Genomic DNA, 17,002 nt, shown 5'->3' with positions numbered 1-17,002 from the left:
CCCTCACAGACATCTGACAGGTAAGTTAAGGTCCTTGGGCTTGGAAACTTTAGTTTGTAACTGGATTGAACACTGGCTCATAGATCGTACCCAGAGAGTGGTGGTAAATGATTCGTACTCTGATTGGTCCCCGGTTATTAGTGGTGTACCCCAAGGTTCAGTACTGGGCCCGCTGCTGTTTAATTTATTTATCAATGATATAGAGGATGGTATTAACAGCTCTGTTTCTATCTTTGCAGATGACACCAAGCTTTGTAGCACGGTACAGTCTATAGAGGAGGTGTATAGGTTACAAGATGACTTGGATAGACTAAGTGTCTGGGCATCCACTTGGCAAATGAGGTTCAATGTGGATAAATGTAAAGTTATGCATCTGGGTACTAATAACCTGCATGCGTCGTATGTCTTAGGGGGGATTAAACTGGCAGAGTCACTGGTAGAGAAGGATCTGGGTGTACTTGTAGATCACAGACTACAAAATAGCATGCAATGTCAGGCTGCTGCTTCCAAAGCCGGCAGGATATTGTCATGTATAAAAAGAGGCATGGACTCGAGGGGCAGGGACATAATACTCCCCCTTTATAAAGCATTGGTACGGCCTCACCTGGAATATGCTGTTCAGTTTTGGTCGCCTGTTCATAAAAGGGACACTGCGGAGTTGGAAAGGGTGCAGAGACGCGCGACTAAACTAATATGGGGCATGGAACATCTTAGCTATGAGGAGCGATTAAAGGAGTTACAATTGTTTAGTCTTGAGAAGAGACGTTTAAGGGGGGATATGATAAACGTATATAAGTATATAAATGGCCCATACAAAAAATATGGAGAAAAACTGTTCCAGGTTAAACCCCCCCAAAGGACGAGGGGGCACTCCCTCCGTCTGGAGAAGAAAAGGTTTAGTCTAAAGGGGCGGCACGCCTTCTTTACCGTGAGGACTGTGAATTTATGGAACGGTCTACCTCAGGAACTGGTCACAGCAGGAACAATTAACAGCTTTAAAGCAGGGTTAGATACATTCCTGGAACAAAATAACATTAATGCTTATGCAGAATTATAAAACTACATCCCTTTCCCTTATCCCCTTACATCCTTCCCTTCAATCCCCTGGTTGGACTTGATGGACGTATGTCTTTTTTCAACCATACTAACTATGTAACTATGTAACTATGTAACTGTGTGCCTCCAGCTGTTGCAAAAGTACAACTCCTCAGTCAGTACATGCTGGGAGTTGTAGTTTTGAAACAGCTGGAGGTTTGCCCCCCCCCCCCCCATGTGAACATACAGGGTACATTCACACGGGCAGGTTTACAGTAAGTTTCCTGCTTCAAGTTTGGGCTGCAGCAAGTTTTTCGCCGCAGCGCAAACTCCTAGCGGGAATTTCACCGTAACACGCCAGTGTGAATGTACCCTGAAAACACTACACTACACTACACTAACACATAATAAAGGGTAAAACACTACATATACACCCCCTTACACTGTCCCCCTCAGTAAAAATGAAAAACATATTGTACGGCAGGGTTTCCAAAACGGAGCCTCCAGCTGTTGCAAAACAACAACTCCCAGCATTTCTGGACAGCCACTGACTGAGTTTAGCAACAGCTGGAGGCACCCTGTTTTGGAATCACTGGCGTAGAATACCCCTATGCAATCCGTAATTTAGTCCTCAAATGCGCATGGCGCTCTCTCACTTCAGAGGGCTGTCGTATTTCAAGCAAACAGTTTAGGGCCACATATGGGGTATTTCCGTACTCGGGAGAAATTGCACTAAAAATTTGGGGGGCTTTTTCTCCTTTTACCCCTTATGAAAAGGAAAAGTTGGGGGCTACACCAGCCTGTTAGCGTAAAAAAATAGAACATTTTACACTAACATGCTGGTGTTGCCCCATATTTTTATTTTCACAAGCAGTAAAAGGAAAAAAAGACCCCCAAAATGTGTAATGCAATTTCTTCTGAGTACGGAAATACCCCATATGTGGGAGTAAAATGCTCTGCGGGCGCACAACAAGGCTCAGGAGTGAGAGCGCACTATGTACATTTGAGGCCTAAATTGGTGATTTGCACAGGGGTGGCTGATTCTACAGCAGTTCTGACATAAACGCAAAAACATAAATACCCACATGTGACCCCATCTTGGAATCTACACTCCTCACGGAACGTAACAAAGGGTATAGTGAGCATTAACACCCCACAGGTGTTAAAATTGGATGGGAAAACGTTAAAAAAAAAAGTTTTCACAAAAATGCTGGTGTTACCCTAAATTTTTCATTTTCACAAGGGAAAATAGGAAAAAAGCCCCCCAAAATGTGTAGCCCCATTTCTTCTGAGTAAGAACATACCCCATATGTGGATGTAAAGTGCTCTGCTGGCGCACTACAATGCTCAGAAGAGAAGGAGTGCCATTGGGCTTTTGAAGAGAAAATGTGTCCGGAATTGAAGGCCACGTGTGTTTACAAAGCCCCCATAGTGCCAGAACAATGGACCCCCCGACATGTGACCCCATTTTGGAAACTACACCCCTCACGTAATGTAATAAGGGGTACAGTGAGCATTTACGCCCCACAGGTGTCTGACAGATTTTTGGAACAGTGGTCCGTGAAAATGAAAAATACTTACTGCACAATAGGGGCTTTCTAAATGTGACATGCCCCCCAAAATCAATTTCTGCAAAATTCACTCTCCAAAATCCCATTGTTGCTCATTCCCTTATGAGACCTCTACTGCGCCCGCCGAACACTTGACATGCACATATGAGGTATTTCCTTAATCGAGAGAAATTGGGTTACAAATTTTGGGGGCTTTTTCTCCTATTACCCCTTGTAAAAATTCAAAAACTGGGTCTACAAGAACATACAAGTGTAAAAAATGAAGATTTAGAATTTTCTCCTTCACTTTGCTGCTATTCCTGTGAAACACCTAAAGGGTTACCAAACTTACTAAATGTCATTTTGGATACTTTGAGGGGTGCAGTTTTTATAATTGGGTCATTTGTGGGGTATTTCTAATTTGAAGGCCCTTCAAATCCACTTCAAAACAGAACTGGTCCCGATTTTGAAAATTTTGTGAAAAATTGGAAAATTGCTGCTGAACTTTGAAGCCCTCTGATGTCTTCCAAAAGTAAAAACATGTCACCTTTATGATGGAAACATAAAGTAGACATATTGTATATGTGAATCAATATATAATTTATTTGGAATGTCTATTTTCCTTACAAGCAGAGAGCTTCAAAGTTCAACATTTTCAAATTTTTAATGAAATTTTTGAATTTTTCACCGGGAAATGATGCAAGTATTGACAAAAATTTACCACTACCATAAAGTAGAATATATCATGAAAAAACTATCTCGGAATCAAATTTATAAGTAAAAGCATCCCAGAGTTATTAATGCTTAAAGTGACAGTGGTCAGATTTGCAAAAAAATGCTCCCGTCCTTAGGGTCATAATGGGCTCCATCCCCAAGGGGTTAATTACCTTTGTCGTCGTCCTCTGCACCTGCTCCAGTTCAGCCATGTCCTTTTTATATACAGGTGCCCAAAATTGGATACAACACTCCACATGTGGTCTGACTAATGATTTATAAAGAAGAAAAACTATGTTCCTGTCACGAGCTTCTACGCCTTACTGGTCACTAAAGTTGACCTTACTGTCCACCAGTACCTCCACATCCTTATTGGTAGAAGTTTTACCTAATGTTTTATTATTTAGCAGATGATTGTACATTTTGGGGGAGTTATCAAAACCTGTGCAGAGGAAACAACCAGTTGCCAAAGCAACCAATCAAATTGCTTCTTTAAAATGGCTTATGAAAAATTAAAGAAGCATTCTGATTGGTTGTCAGACACTCATGCTCTATCCTGTGGATAGGGGACAAGTGTCTGAGAAGTTCAGTTCCCTTGAGTTCCCTCTTTAAGGGGTTAAATGACGAGAATGAAGTTTCCACGTTTTGAAAAGAAAAATTTAAAATTAAGATCTTTCTTCAGGACAGTGTTAAAGGGGTACTCCGCTGGAAAACATTTTTCTTGAAATCAACTGATGCCAGAAAGTTAAACAGATTTGTAATTTAATAAAGAAGGAAAATGGTTTCCCCCACCTCAAGGTTCGTGTTTATAATAGAGATAATTATAAAAATATTGCAATAAGACCGTGCTTCAATTATTCTAATATTTTATTAAAATTTATCATACATATTTTAAATTCCACTCTCACAGGGCCCTCGTGGGAGAAGAAATATATTTAAAATACAAATGGAAATACAATAAAAAAACAATATGATCAATATGTCACTCAATTACTATATTATTTGCAAAGTTAAATTCATGGACACCAAGATATCTATTACTGCGCCGACATATTAGAGACCCACTGGTGTCAATTTTTCCTGCAAGAAAAATCTTATTATACAATATTCTTTCATGGAACCTTACTTACATGATACACATATCAAAATTTTTATCTGCCTCAGTAATTCATATACTATTTACTTATTTATCGAAAAGAACAATGGGATATAAAGAATTTATTCACATTAAGCGTTTATGCACCGCACGATTCACCCATTGGTAATGATAGGCCTTGATAATACAAAAATCCATGTCACATTTTTACTGCTTCTTGCTCTTTTAATTTAGTTAATTGGAAATAGTTGTATATGAAAAGACCATTGTTGCCATTAGAAAATATGACTACTGAAGAAAGGGTCAGAGATTACTAAGCACCCTGAAACGCGTCTAGTTTTTTACATATGCTATCTATGCCACTCATTGCCTAAAGACCTTTTACTGCTAAGACTCTGGACAGCCGTACTCTGGACAATATCTATAGCTCTGAACGAGCAATCCATCTCCAGGACTTACCTGCATCTAAGTCTGAGTCTAACCAGTCTCAGCTCCCATAGTCCGCATGAACTCTGACGTCAGACGCTGAGAACACGAGGCTCTGCAATCATTTCCTCGATTCCATCGGGTGGCATTATCCGGGTTCTGCGCCATCAGGACCAGTAACCACGAGGCTCTGCATTCATCGCCTCGGACTCCATTGGGCGGTATTACCCGGGCCCTGCGCCGTCAGGACCAGCCGCCACCTGTGCATGCCAGCACATGTTCCTGCAAGTATATCTGCAGCTCAGTGAGTAACTGCCGACTACAAAGAACTGGTAATAGATCACCATTTATTATAACATCTGTTACAGTCCACAGTTACATTGAAAAATCTGACCAGAGACAATATATTAACATTGTAGTAACTATTGCTACAATACAAAGGACAGCTATATTCAATAGATATCTTGGTGTCCATGAATTTATCTTTGCAAATAATATAGCAATTGAGTGACATATTGATCATATTGTTTTTTATTTCCATTTGTATTTTAAATATATTTCTTCTCCCACAGGGGCCCTGTGAGAGTGGAATTTAAAATATGTATGATAAATTCTAATAAAATATTAGAATAATTGAAGTACGGTCTTATTGTAATATTTTTTATAATTATCTCTATTATAAACACGAACCTTGAGGTGGGGGAAACCATTTTCTTTCTTTATTGATATTTCCAACACACCGTGGTACAGGTGTCTACCCCATTTCACCTCGGTAAGTGTATAGTTGTGAGCTGCACCTAAAATTTCCTTTTTTTCTTTAGATTTGTAAATTACTTCTATTTAAAAATCTTAACCCTCCCAGTACTTATCAGCTGCTGTACGCTCCAGAGGAAGTTCTTTTCTTTTTGAATTTCCTTTCTGCCTGACCACAGTACTCTCTGCTGACACCTCTGTCCATGTCAGGAACTGTCCAGAGCAGGAGCGGTTTGCTATGGGGATTCACTCCTACTCTGGACAGTTCCTAAAATGGACAGAAGAGCACTGTGGTCAGGCAGAAAGGAAATTCAAAAAGGAAAGAACATCCTGTGGTGCATACAGCAGCTGATAAGAACTGGAAGGATTAAGATTTTTAAATAAAAGTAATAAACAAATCTGTTTAAGTTTCTGGCATCAGTTGATATAAAAATACATTTTTTCCAGCGGAGTACCCCTTTAAAGAAGCTGCGATGGTGCTCCCAAGGAAGTGACCCAAAGTCGTGGGTATTGGTGCAAAATAAATAATAATTTACTCTTACAGCATAAGAAATCAAAGAAAATAATAAATATAAAGCAAGACGCGTTTCGGGAGTCACAGCTCCCTTTTTCAATTGCAGGTGGTTGCTGTATGGCAAGGTGACAGGTATAAGTGTTTAAATACATGAAAAAATTGCGCCAAAACCAGGTGAGCTGGTGACGTCATGTGGGGTAGATGCCGGGGCCATTAAAGACGGGCCGGGCATTAAAGACCTATAAAATAAAACATATTCATGAAGGGGCATGAAAACCACATAAAACATGTAAAAAAGCATAGGTATAGTCTTTTACAGGAGTATTTGGATGTTCAAACTGAACCGCGAGAAATGTCCGTGGTGGCGACCAATCAGGAAGCTGCCGGCGTCCGTGGGACCAATCAGGAGGCAGTAGGAGGAGGCTGTCATCGCTGTGCAGGGTTGCCGCTGTGGGAAATGAATGGAGACGAGCCTCTTGAAGCTGATTGGCCGCTTGCTACGAGATGTGAAGAGGTGGCCAATCAAGAGCGAGCCGTACTTGGCTGTGTATAGTTATGCTGTCATAGGCCGTATGAGGATGAAGTCCAAAGATGTGGGCGGGATGCTAATTGGCTGTCCGAGATCTTAGATGAGCCAATCAGAGGGAGGACGTATAAGTCCGGGTTACAAGTCTTTGTCGCTGGTGGCGGTAGAAAAAGTTCAAAAGTGTCAGCCAATCGCTGCTGGACCAATCCGGGTGGCGGCCAATCAGAATGAAGACGTGTATATCTTCTACGGGTGAATCCTAGAGGCATCGGCAGCAAATCCATTTTGAAGAATACGACCAATAGCTGCTGGGCAGGTCCCGGCGGCGACCAATCATGAAGAGGGATGTGTTGTAGTGTAATGTACGGACATTACATCACTGTATACTATCATTGACCACCACCTGGGAATTGCTTCGGTATCCCACTTTCTTCAAAGTGATCCCACCATGCCACCACTCCAGTGCCAATTCATCTTGGACAGAATCCTCTTCATCCTGCAGAACAATACGTTCCAGTTCAACGGCAGCATTTACCACCAGTCTTGTGGCACAGCGATGGGGAGCCGATTCGCACCTAATCTCGCTAACCTCTTCATGGGACACTTCGAAGACACTGTACTGTACAGACATGAACTGTTCAAACACTGCATACTGTACAAAAGATACGTAGATGACATCTTCATCATCTGGGACAGCTCTAAGGAGAAATTCAACAACTTCCTTAGGTCCCTCAATGAAAACTCCTGGAACATCCAATTCACCTCTAACCACTCAAGGGGACTCCATTGAATACCTGGATGTCATTGTCTACCACACCGAGGACAACCAGGTCCAGACTAAGACCTACTTCAAGTCAGTGGATGGGAACAGCTACCTCAACTATGACAGCTGCCACTTCAAGAAGTGGACTCAGAACATCCCCTTTGGTCAATACAAAAGAATCAGAAGAAACTGCACCGAACCCTCAGACTTTGTGGACCAAAGTAGAATCCTGGACCAGCGCTTCAAATCCAAAGGCTACCCCACCTCACTCATCAACCAGAGCAAACTCAAGGCTAGCAAATTCTCACAGAAAGAGTGTTTGAAACCTAAGGTCACCAACAATGACCCACCAGAACATACCCACTCCTTCAACTTCATCACTACCTACAATGATGACCACAAAAGCATCAAGAAGATCATCACAGACCACTGGAAGAATCTCCTGCTGGACCCCTTCCTTAAAGACATTCCGCCACCCAGACCGAATATCAATTTCAGAAAGAACAGGTCTCTCAAAAATATGCTGGCACCCAGTAAGCTCAAAGCACCAAAGAAACAAACTACCCTGCTGGACACCCCACCTGTCACCGGCTCATACAAGTGCAGCAAACCCCTTTGCAAATGCTGCAACAACATTGCAAACAAATGCACTAAGTTCACCTGCAGGATCACCAACATCACTTACCCCATCAAGAGTTTCATCAACTGCAGCTCCTCCTACGTGATCTACCTCCTCGAGTGCCCCTGTGGTCTCCAGTACGTCAGACATACCATCCAACCACTGAATCAGCGCATTAACAAGCACAGATCCAAGGTCACCAAGGGGTACCAACTCCACAGTGTCTCCAGGCATGCAGCGGAAAAGCACAGCAGCGACTTCAGGTGTCACACCATCACACCCATTGAACACACCTCCGCCGACACCGCCCACCGCTTCACAGTACTGAGGAAACGTGAAAATTTCTGGATCTTCACCCTCAAAACCTTGACTGAATGAATACATCGGGTCTGAATGAATACATTGAAAACGTCACGTAATCCATACCCCCAGCCCATTCTCTGATGCCAGATGCCATACCAGAAGGCAGCACAAGGTCCCGATGACATCATGACAGCCGCACCAGATGCCTCCTCACTGCGGAACAAGCTGACAGCAAGCCGCCGCCAAAACCACCTGTCTCTTTCCTCCCTTTCTACCTCTCTACTCCCTTACAGGTTTACAGCTCCTCCATGACAAGTTCCGAGTGTGTTCCGGACTTCGATGACAGTCGCACCAGATGCCTCCTCACTGCGGGACAAGCTGACAGCAAGCCGCCGCCTGAACCACCTTTCTCTCCTCTCCCCTTCTACCTCTTTACCCCCTTACAGGTTTACAACTCCTCTATGACAAGTTCCGAGTGTGTTCCGGACTTCAATGACCTCCAGATTAGATGACAGCCCGCCCGGACGATGATAAAGTCTGACACCGGCATCCTGACAGCACTACAACACATCCCACTTCATGATTGGTCGCCGCCGGGACCTGCCCAGCAGCTATTGGTCGTATTCTTCAAAATGGATTTGCCGCCGATGCCTCTAGGATACACCCGTAGAGGATATACACGTCTTCATTCTGATTGGCCGCCACCAGGATTGGTCCAGCAGCGATTGGCTGACACTTTTGAACTTTTTTCCACCGCCACCAGCGACAAAGACTTGACGCCGGCAGCTTCCTGATTGGTCGCCACCAAGGACATTTCTCGTGGTTCAGTTTGAACATCCAAATACTCCTGTAAAAGACTATACCTATGCTTTTTTACATGTTTTATGTGATTTTCATGCCCCTTCATTGAATATGTTTTATTATATAGGTCTTTAATGCCCGGCCCTTACCTGGCCCCGGCATCTACCCCACATGACGTCACCAGCTCACCTGGTTTTGGCGCCATTTTTTCATGTATTTAAACACTTATACCTGTCACCTTGCCATACAGCAACCACCTGCAATTGAAAAAGGGAGCTGTGACTCCCGAAATGCATCTTGCTTTATATTTAATATTTTCTTAGATTTCTTATGCTGTAAGAATAAATTATTATTTATTTTGCACCAATACCCATGACTTTGGGTTACTTCCTTGGGAGCGCCATCGCAGCTTTTCTCTCCTATACCTCTGCATTACTCTACGGACTCTCCTCTGGGCTCCGTCCTCACGCTGCTGGCCTGCATACCAAGCTACCATCACCGGCAAGGAATACGCTACCCCCACCTGGGTACCCACCTACACCGGCTAAAGACCTACACCGCACCCGGCGCTACCTCCGCTTTTTTCCTCCATTTATTGCCCTTTAAAGAGGGACTCAGAAAAGGATCACATTTTTGCTATACTTTAATGAAAGAATAATGAATCTTTACTACAAGGCAATATAATCATGTTGTTTGCCTGTTCATCAGTAGGACACAATTGTCAACATATTTTGTGGCCAACATAAGTCCTATTATACAATCTAGAGTATAAAATAAAGCACCAACTGCAAATATAACCCCCTTTTATGCAATAGTTCAGATATAACTTCAGCAAGGTATGGTTTATGTACTTTCTGTTTCTATCCTGCACATGTGCTGTCATATGTTACATCGCCACTAGGTGTCTTCGGAATATTCTGACATTTATGCCAAGGTTTGACTTCAGTTGTAGCTCATTTATATATCCTTGTGTTATTTTATATTAGTGTCTATATTCATTAAATTACACTGAGAAGCATATTAAAGGGGTTATCCAGCATAAGATGATTTTAGTACGTACCTGGCAGACAGTAATGGACATGCTTAGGAAGGATCTGCACTTGTCTTGGGCTAAATGGCTAAGCTGTGAGATTACCAGAACACTGTGGCTAGCTTTCTCTGAACTTGTATTTCCTGTTTTCAGTTTTCTTGTTTGCCTACAAATCCCATGATAGCATTTTCCTCCTTCCCACACCAGCTACCACACCCATTAAAACATAAATGAGCTGCAGACCTGTGGTTTTCAATCAGAGTGCCTCCAGCTGTTGCATTACTTGCAGATTGCTCTCTCCACCCATTGAAGCAGACAGGCTTCCTGTCATCAGCGGACTAGTGAGTCAGGTCTTTACCGCATTGCAAGCTGGGAAAAATCCGAGACAGCAGTCATTTTGTATGCTGTTAAAAATAAATATTGGGATGAAAATCACATAAGAATTGTGAGAAAACCGTCACACACAGGTAAAGACACTATATTATGAACTACACTAACTTTACAGCCCCTGTAGCATAGTCAAACTAAAAAAATTAACGGAATACCCTTTTAACATTCAGGTCAAATTTCGGATCAAATTTTGGTGACGGAGGTTATTTACTCAAAGGCCATCCAGAGGCTACAAATGGCACTTGGCCTGGCATTGTATCTCTTAAAGGTGCCCACCTAAGTATCAAGTATTTTTATTAGATCTACTGTACTTATAGGGCAAACAAATTGGGAGACCACAAAAGATATCCATAGACAGGTGTTGTACCAGTGGGATGTGACTGGCATCAACTATATGAATTTGTTATTATGCCCTTGTCTCTTTAAGGATGTATATTTTAAGATGCGCCTTTAAAAACGAATATAAGTTCTTACATAATATTTCTGTTTAGATTAAACTGTATGTGCTGATTTGGATGGATGGACCCCAATCCAAGTTAACAGGACAGAGTTGTCACCTGATAAACTCCTTTTGTTGCTATTATTGTCATCTCTGCGCTAATTTATATGTACAGAATATGTCTGACTATGTCTTATGATTGAATGTCTTAAGTTGTGCCTTAGCAATATGGGGAAATCCAACCCTTGTGAGTTATGTTGTTGGGCAGATTGCTGTAGGGGTTAACAGGGGAGCACTATAACAATAGGACAGGTAGGATGTGCTGAATTTTCAGGCATTCAAGTGAAAGAGAAACTGTAGCTAATAAAACAGGCAGATTTCCTACTTTGTGGTAGATGAGTAAGAACCAGTTATGACAAGCAACAATGCTGACGTTTGCAGGTGCATCTGATCTAGGGCCAAATGAACCCTGATTTCATGATGGGTGGAGATCCCAGCAGTAAAGCCCCTGACAAGGACCAGGGCAGGTGCAAGGATTTTTGCTACCTTAGGCAAAAGATTTTTTTTTCCACCCCGCCCATTGGCTCCGCCCTTTGACACGCCTACCTTACTACAGGGGTGACACACTGTGACAAACCTCCTCCTCATGGGGCGGATGTATGGAGGCGCTTGCAATGTCAGGATGCTGGACAGACCTGACCTGCCTGTCTTGCCTCGGAGGTGGCACTGCGCTCCTCCAGCAGGCTGAAGAATGCTGATTATTATGGTAACGGACGGTGGTGGTGGTGGGGGGGGGGGGGTGATGGTGGTGTTGGCTACTAACTTTCTTTCAGTGGGCAGAGCGGTACTCTCATCAAGAGGGCGCTTTAGGCAGCTGCCTATTTTGCCTTTAGGCAGAACCGGCCCTGACAAGGACACTTTCTAAAGCACTTTCCTTTCAGGTAACTTTGCAGGATAAGCTATGGTGTGTTTACATAAGGAGCATCCCTATTTCTTCCCTGATTTTTCACCATGCTCCATCTCTAATTTTCAGTTGTCCCTGATCTATTGGGTATATCCTAGCTTCTATGGTGGCTCCCATAAATTGCACACACACACACACACACACACGCACACACGCACAGACATGGATCCTGCTCTTCTATTTCTTTATTACACACCCTAAGAAGTAGCAGCAGCATGGAGGACATTATAAAGCAGTAATGAACAGTCTACACTGTGAATCAAGCCCTGGAATGAGCTTCAGTCACTCTCATCTCCCTTCTCACTCCTCTCCTCTCCATAAACTTACACTGAAAACCTGGAAAAAGAGCTAGTTTCTAAACACAAGACAGAATTAAGCTGTTTTTCACAGTGAATAAAAGTTTAAGGTGGACAGCAAAGTAGCCCGATGTTTCTTACATTTGCTTGTACTATTTATTTATGCTAAATTTGTTGAAACAGTTATGGCTATTTAAGTGCTGTTTCTGGGAAAACAGCTTAAAATCAAACATCACACTTTAAGGCTAAATAACTTGTTTGCTTCCTATGAGTGCGAAAAACATTCACTTGTAAAAACGTATTTTGGCCCTTTATTTAGCTTTTGAAGGGATATAATATCATTGGAGGTCAGCAAATCCATTAGTCATGAAGTCAATTGTGTACTTTGGACTGCAAATGCAACATGAGGTCAATCCTGGTGAACAGTGGCTAGAAACTTGTGTTTGTTGTTGTAACTGTAAGATTATCAATTTCTTATCCTAATATACAGTGGAGACAGATTTATGGCTTCAGGATGTGTTAGCTGATTCTCTATGGGGTAACAAAAACATATAAATGATACTGATGTAGAAATAAATCAGAACATTATCTTGATAGTCGGGAAACAAAACTTTTCACTTTTGGGAATTATGAAATGATGGCAAAACACATTTCTAGAACTAATATGAGGCCTAGTGCTCGGGATGTGCATAAAACTTAACGTTTACTGTATGCAATTAAAATAGTAATAATGTGCCCACTTGGGCACATTATTACTATTTTAATTGCATATAGTAAACATTAGGTTTTATGCACATCCCGAGCACTAGGCCTCATATTAGTTCTTGTATTGATGATGGATGTAATTGAATAAATCCTGGGGTTTACGTGGTACCCTTACCAATAACCTACATTTCTTGTCAAAACACATTTCAATTTTTTCCCTTTGGCGCATGGGATTAACAATGAGTCCATGATATTACAAATCACTATGACTAAATGGTTATTTTTACAATTCATTTGCAGGGTTTATTAGGTTTCATTGACTTGTTCCAGGACATAAGGGAAAACTGTGATGGCCCAGCACAAGCTGTACCAGCAGCTACACTGATCTTAGTTGGTTGGCTAAAATGAATATAAGGTTTGCTGGACAGTAATGTGTGTATTTCAAGTGCTGGAGGCACATGTATACAATGAGGTCTCCAGCGTGCAGACAGTACAGTCTTGCTAAAACTTGTCTCACATTACAGTTGTTGAAGTATTTTCTCTGACAGCAGAGTAAGACTCCTAGCCATTTAATGCAGAAATTGTCCTAACTTCACCCCCCCCCCCCCCTAGCCTGGAAATACAGGTGGTTCTTTATCTCTTCTCCAGGGAACTTCTTCCGTGGCCATAGTCATGTCAGTAACTTTGCTGTTATATACCACACATTCCTAAGGAGGCTGATTTCTGTGAGCTTAGGTATAGGTAATGTAAGGCATACCTCCAACAAATAGGCCTCATTTCCTCTAGTACCGTCTACAAGCAAGTCAAGCCCGTTGCTAGCCTGAAGTCCTGCAGTTTCTACAGTCTCTTTAGCCACAGTTCAGCCCTGCCAAAAAAAGACCTTGTTCTGTAAGTGCAAATAATTAGGACATATAGAGAGTCACCTACATCTGTCTACATTTACATTAGAACGTTTTATCGTAGGGAAGAGACTGGACAATCCGACCAAAAAAAGTCGCCTTGGGACCAATGAGTATATAGAAGCTCATGTATAGAGATTTTACTCATGCAAAAAAAAAAAAATTGCTAAAACTTAATTTATTTAGATAAAAATGAGGGGGATACAGACAATGCTTGGTTGCACCACTTAGCCATGTGACATATCAGGGATTACTATCCTTGTCAAACCAACCAACAACTCCATGTATCCAGGATGACTAGATACATCATCTTTATATTGAAACATTTAATAAACATTGAAATGTGAATACTGAATGCGATTCAGTGTTGTCATGTACAAAGATATAAGATCACACTTATGTTGGTAAAGGTGGCTACACTGGTGTAGGAATCGGGGGAGGGGGGGGGATGACGACTGGGGGGGACACATCACCCAAGAAAATCATGCGGGGGGACAGATCAATGGGGAATCCCCCCCCCCCCAAGTCCTGCAGACTTTGCCAAATTAAATGTTCCCTGGGTCCGTTGCCAGTCACGCACCGGTGATTTAATGTTTTCTACAATTACCGGTGCGGAGCCTCTTTGAACTGCATGTGCATGCGTGCACACAGTTCAAAGACGGCCGTGACCTCTGCTCCGATGCAGGTGCCCATGACGTCACTCATCAGCGCCTGCACTGTGGAGAAGAGAGAATGCGGCCCGACTCTTCTGGAGATCGCTGCGTGGGACTAGGTGAGTTTTTTCTGTTATTTTTTTTGTACTCTGGGGTAGGAGGGGATTGGGGTTGGTGGGGCATGATGACCGGAAGGTGGGGGGGGGGGGTTTGGCTAATAATAATATTCTAGCTGCCAAAAATAATATTAATCAAGGCTATTTATATTATTTAACAAGTGAGTTTATTAACAGTAAATGGAATACAAGTGTAATGGCTAAAGCTTGTTCTATATATATATACCACCTGATGAGTGAACTGAGAAGGGAAGAAATACTTCAGAATATATATATATATATATATATATATATATATATATATATATACTCAGCATATAAAATCCTTTATACTCTGTATTTTTGTATACTTGTATTTAATGATAGTAAAAATAATAATGAAGAGAAAAGAGAATGCTTCTGTAATACAAAAGAACTGAGGGGAAGGACGGGTTTGTTTCCCAGGTTACACAAATGCCCGTCCTCAAGGTGCGATACTCTGCATAGGTTTGACACTTAACCTGCTTATAATACCTGTGTGAAAACAGACCTTCTGCACGGAATTCTACCTGGACATTCTTTGAGATATGGAGATCAACGCACAAAGGCATACAGGTATTATAAGCAAGCTAAGTGTCAAACCTATGCAGAGTATTGCACCTTGAGGACAGGCATTTGTGTAACCTGGGAAACAAACCCGTCCTTCCCATCAGTTCTTTTGTATTACAGTAGCATTCTCTTTTCTCGTCATTATGGTTTTTCCTATAGTTAAATACAAGTATAAAAGAATTTGGAGTATAAAGGATTATATATATATATATATATATATATATATATATATATATATATGTTACTGTTCACATGTAACTCTGTTTATTCACTGTATCTGACCACATTCATTCTAGGGATGGTAACTAGCCTTCACATGTACCAGTTATTTCTCCAAGCCACTGTTCACACATATGTACTTTTTTTAGTCCGTGGATATTCTATTGCAAACAAACAAGTACGCTCTCCTTAGTCACTGTGGTTAGTTATTCCGATATTCCAGTATTTATATTGTTCTTTTATGGTAACTAACATGATGACTGCTAACAGATCGGACCAACCACAGTGACTGGGGGGGGGGCGAGTATAATTGTTTGTTTGCAATAGAATATAATAGAATATCACAACTGGTACATGTGAAGGCTAGTTACCAACCCCAGAATGAACGTAGTCAGATACAGTAAATAAACAGAGTTACATGTGAACAGTGACATAAATGAGAACATATTGATATATAAAGGAATTGATGTCATGTAACAAAACAAATACTCAAGTGCAATATGATGAATGTGGGCTAAACCACATATAACCAGGTATATTTTATCATATGGAAGGTCCCTATTCAAATCAGTTTATATTATTAAGGTACTTGGAGACCCACCATTTTAACCTGATAAGTGTTAATACCTACCTACCTAGTAAGCTAACAACCTACCTACCTTGTTACCTACTTCCCTAGCTATCTAACTACCTGGCTACTTATGTAGCAAGCTAGCTGCCTGCCTGCCTACCTAGCTACTTACCTACTTGGTTTTCTAGCTATCTAGCAACCTGGCTACCTACCTACCTAGCTAACAACCTACCTAGCTAGCTACCCCCCTATCTTGCTAACAACCAACCTAGCTACCTACCTAGCTAACTATCTACCTAGCAACCTAACTAGCTACCTGTATGGCTATCTACTTAGCTAGCTAACAACCTACCTAGATACCTACCAATCTATCCACTTATCTACCTATCTAGCTAACAACCAATCTAACTTTGAACATACCTAGCTACCTACGTAGCCAACAACCTATGCATGTAGATAGCTACCTACTTACCTGCCTATCTACCTAGCTAACATATTACCTATTTTCTGATGTTTTTACCTACTGGGGGGGAGGTCTACAGTGGGGGAGAGGCATACTTAATGGGGGACCTGCTATCCTAATTATGGGAGGTTAGTGCACTGGAAAAATGCTAAGTCTAACATGTTTTTTCTGCAGATGCTAAAGAGATGTTTTTTTGCTGGAAGAAGTTAACATGTCAGTCTGATCCAGATGCAGATGAAAAGGAAAGAGGACATCGTTGATCAGAAATGACCGTACCTGTAAGTCCCTAGATATAACTATAATCATTTATATGGTGTACAGATACTGTATACAGCTGGTATCTACCTTTATATGGTCCTGTATACCATCACTTATATGGTATACAGGTCCTGCAACAAAGTCCAAGACCACAGCACCAAAAATTGAAAACTGTTGCTATGTGCAAAAGAGCAGTAGTTTACTGGTTCCCCAAAAGCTTTTTTTGAGGAACCAATAAATGATAGATCTTTTCACATAGCCGGAGTTTTCCATTTTTGGTGCTTTGGTCTTGGACTTTGTTGTATGTTTGG

The 17,002-nt window shown here is 41.7% G+C and overlaps 1 protein-coding gene across 3 annotated transcripts in view; it reads right to left on the bottom strand.

The window, feature by feature from the left end:
- LOC130293522 (suppressor of cytokine signaling 3-like) overlaps positions 1-17,002 on the bottom strand; it is a 196,566-nt gene that overhangs the window by 136,468 nt on the left and 43,096 nt on the right. The window contains exon 1 of one of the 3 annotated variants that reach the window (XM_056542326.1): positions 13,682-13,736. The exons of the other annotated variants lie outside the window; for them this stretch is intronic. The gene's annotated coding sequence lies outside the window, so the exon portion shown is untranslated. Of the gene's footprint in view, positions 1-13,681; positions 13,737-17,002 lie in introns of those variants that run through there. 3 annotated transcript variants of the gene reach the window in all.

The sequence above is a fragment of the Hyla sarda genome, chromosome 10 (genome assembly GCF_029499605.1).
Source record: "Hyla sarda isolate aHylSar1 chromosome 10, aHylSar1.hap1, whole genome shotgun sequence".
Lineage (NCBI taxonomy): Eukaryota > Metazoa > Chordata > Amphibia > Anura > Hylidae > Hyla > Hyla sarda.
The sequence above is the reverse complement of the archived record's forward strand: the minus strand, read 5'-3'. Positions and strand labels throughout refer to the sequence as shown.